The 3,903-nt window shown below is 42.8% G+C and overlaps 1 long non-coding RNA gene across 1 annotated transcript in view; it reads left to right on the top strand.

Annotated features, from left to right (window-relative positions):
- The first annotated feature begins 238 nt into the window (after window positions 1-238).
- Window positions 239-3,903, top strand: part of LOC115068054 — a 14,960-nt gene continuing 11,295 nt past the window's right edge. Inside the window, exon 1 of the long non-coding RNA XR_003847439.1 lies at window positions 239-536. This is a non-coding gene — a long non-coding RNA (uncharacterized LOC115068054). The remainder of the gene's footprint in view (window positions 537-3,903) is intronic.

The raw sequence follows: 3,903 nt of genomic DNA, 5'->3' as shown, positions 1-3,903 counted from the left end.
CTCCAGCCTTACAACCAGGTATTCTGGCCAGAGGAGTGACTGGATCTTTAGCTGAAAGAAGGTGGGGAGTTCATTTATTACAGTGATGTGTGCACCTCTGATGAGCCCAGCACTGGCACTGGCCCAACCTGGTCACCACAGCATTGTGTAAGTGATTTGCAAACAACCTTTGAATCCCCACAATCAGTGAATTCTGTGCATCTAGTCGCTGGCCTGTCAGGGTGAGGGGCAGGGGAGAGCAGTTAAGGGAATTGTGAGATTTAATTAACTGGCTGCTTGAATTGATGAGACAGTTCTATTAAAATGGTCGATCCAATTAGGTTTTGCAAGATGATGGAAAATAGAGGATCAGTTGCTTCTGGCTCCATGATTTCCTTCAGTGTATGTTCAGCTGTGGGAGTGGGAGGCATAGTCCTCACGCCTGGCTCTCATTTTGGCACCTGGGTGGCCCGTGACTGGGGCTTCTAAAGTGTGCCATTTAATCCTGCACCAAGCCAGGCAACACAAACACAGGTCTCAATCACAATAGCAATAAGGTAAGTTTATGACTGCTTTTATTGCAGCTTTGAATAGCAAAGGAATGAGGGTGGCATAATCTTTTAAAGACTTACATTCTTTAATGGCCTTACCCAGCCCTTTAAAAACCGTGATTGGAGGAAAAAAAAATATATATATAGTTATTTACGTTATTATTTTCTAAGCGTTTTCTTCCAAGCTCATCGCCTAAGAAACCCTTGATAAATTTCTATAAAATCTACTTATAAATAACTACCAGCTGTCTGAGAGAGCCAGGTTATTTGACAGCTTGACAGTGGTTAAATAATAAGCATCACACAGCAATCTGAGATATAGACCAGAGTTAGTTTTAACACTGGAAGTTGTCACTTAGAAATGTTGTACTTTCCCAAAACAGCCAATCTCAGCAACGTTAAATCCAGATTATATATTGTCATTATGCTTTTCCACTATAAGGAACCATGCCAAATTTGAAAAATAAAGGAGAGTGAGAGAGAATGCCCAGTCCATTCTCCTCCTATCCTCCACTCCCAGCACCAAATACATTATGTTATTATCCACCTTGAATTTTCTTTAGGGATGGGTAGGTAAAGGTAAAACTAAATAAAAAACCTAATTTGGGAGTTATTTCCCTCTGTCAGATAAGAAAGGTGACAGGCAGCTGTCCGTAAGCATTCTGGGTCCCAGCATTGGGTACCTTTCTAAAGGAATGGTGTGCCCAAGTTTCCTTAGGCTCCTCTTTAATCTGGAGAAGGAGTGTGCTCCCAGCTTTAGGTCTCCGAGAGCAGCAAAATCTTCATGAGCCAGTCCTTGCCTTGGAATCTGACGGGCCATGTACCTGAGGGTGCTTTCTGCAGACAGAAGGCAAACTGAGTTTGCATTTCTCATGTTTCTCAAGAGCTACCTGGGATCAAGGGATTCAAAAGTCTATCTCCAATGGGACAGAGATAGGTTAGAAGACAGTTTCCATACAATGACCTTTGTGGTGACAAATGTCAGTCAGGAGCTGACCTGTCCTGGGTGTGGGTGAAACTATCCATTTTCTTTTGTTTTTCTATTGCCATTTCTTCCTCCTCTTTACTAGCATATATTTTGTACAAAATAATAATCAGATTCATTATGACATTTTCATGTCAGTATATGATGTACTTTAATCGTATTACCTCCCATTACCCTCTCTTGTCCCCCCAGTGGTCCTGTTGATCTTCCCAAGTAGTTCCTCCTCTACTTTCATGCCTTTTTAAAAATTTATTTTATTTATTACTTTTATTTTATGTGTATGAGTGTTATTTATGCTTGCATGTAGGTAAGTGCACTCATGTCATGCAATGCCTGCGGAGGACAGAAGAGGCTGTCGGATCCCCTGGAACTGGAGTTATGGACAGTTGTTAGCTGCCATGTGGGTGCTTGGATTCGAACCTGGGTCTTCTGCAAAAACAGTCAGTGTTCTTAACTGCTGAGCCATCTCTCCAGCCCCTCATGCCTTTTTTAAAAAATCTAGATTCCACATATGAGAAAGCATGTAATATGATCTTTTTGAGTTGGCTTGTTTCTCTTAACAGTAAGCTCTCCAGACATTCTTCCTGCAAATGATGCAGTCTCTCTCCCTTTCCCTCTCTCCTTCTCTCCCTCTCTCCCTCCCTCCTCCTCCTCCTCCCCCTCCCCCTCTCTCCAGGGTTTCACTGTGTAGCCCTGTCTGACTTGGAACTTACCCTGTAGACCAGGTTGCCCTCGAATTCACAGAGATCCACCCACCTTTGCCTCCTGAAAACTGGGATTAAAAGCCTGTACACCTGGACTGGCAGTTTCATCCTTCTTAAGGCTAAATGAAACTCCGTGTGTGGATAGCCTAGTACTATTTCTTATGAACCAAATTCTAACTAAAAGTATTCTCTGAGAAAGCAGAGTCATATAAAGCCTGTCCCTGAGTGTGGTGTTAACACACATCTCAGTGCAGGCCTAAAATAATATGTTTTCTAGTAGAAGCAACATCTCCTTTAGTGCACATAATCTTTTTGTTTTTTAATTTTAAAAAATTTTAATTTTTCCTCAATGCATATTTTTATTGAACTTTTGTGCATTTTGTACTATGTGTCTTAATCATGTTTAGACTCCCTCCCCCATCTGCAACTCCCCATACTCCCCCACTGGATTTCATGCATTGTCATATATGATAAGGCCTATGAAGTCATGTTTGTGACCCCAGGTGTGAGTTCATCCTCTGGAGTCTAGTCAGTTTATCTAGAGTCTCTCCCTTAAAGAAGATCAACTCTCCATCACCCTGCAGTAATCAGCTGCCAATAGTTCTCTGGCTAAAGCTGGGGCCTGCTGCCCCATTTCCCCACTTCTATGCTGGTTTTTGTCTGAGTCTACATGGGTCTTGTGCATGCTGTCACCTTTGGTGTAAGTTCATATGAGCAAGGTCCCAGGGGCCTGGAAGACTATTTCCTTATGTTCCTGCGCTAACCCTGGCTCTTACAATCTTTCCACTCCCCTCTTCTGCAATGGTCCCCGAGTCATGGGTGAGTGAGGTTCAATATAGAAGTCTTGTCCAGGGCATACCCTCTGCAGCCTCTTATTCTCTACACTTTGGCCATTTGTGGCTTTCTGTGTAGTGCATATAATCTTAAGCACCCCTTTTCAATGAAAAAATTCAGCAAAACAAAAGAAGCAAGAAGCTGACTGTCTATGGCCATAGTCTCAGCCCTGCCAGATCCCTGAAGGGGAGGGGAACATCTATTTTATTGAGCACCTACTATGAGCCAGGCACTGCTACTCAACTCTACATATTTAATCAGGGCATGGGAATGCAAGTTACAGATGAAAGAAAGGGAAAATGAGGTGGAAGTAAGGGAAGGGAGGAAACAGGAAGGCAATCTTCCAAAGTCTGAGCCCTTTTTAGTTTGTTAAAGTATGCAGTGTAAGACTGATCCTTTTAACTGTTTTTGAGTGCAAAATGAATGTAGCATTCATCACACTTAACAATTCTCGACAACTGCTAGCACTAGCCCTCCGTCAAGTGAATTCATTGGCTCAGGGCCTCTGTGACCATTAAGCAGTGATTCCCCAGCTGTTGCCCCCAGACCCTGGTAACCTCTGCTTTGTTCTGGCTCTAAGGACTGGGCTCACCTCAGGAGAGTAGAATTACATACTTCCACCCTTTTGTAACTGACTTAATTTATTTAAATATTTATTATTTTTATTTTATGTGTATGAGTATACTGCCTGGATGTGTGTAAGTGTACCCATGTCATGCAAAGCCCACAGACGTCAGAGGAGGGAGTCAGATCCCCTGAAACTGAAGTTAAGGAAATTGTTAGCTGCCATGTGGGTGCTGGGTTTCAAACCTGGGTCTTCTGCAAGAACAGTCACTGTTCTTAACCGCTG

The sequence above is a fragment of the Nannospalax galili genome, unplaced genomic scaffold (assembly GCF_000622305.1).
Source record: "Nannospalax galili isolate Female #2095 unplaced genomic scaffold, S.galili_v1.0 scaffold146, whole genome shotgun sequence".
NCBI lineage: Eukaryota > Metazoa > Chordata > Mammalia > Rodentia > Spalacidae > Nannospalax > Nannospalax galili.
This window is presented reverse-complemented; position numbering and strand designations above follow the sequence as displayed.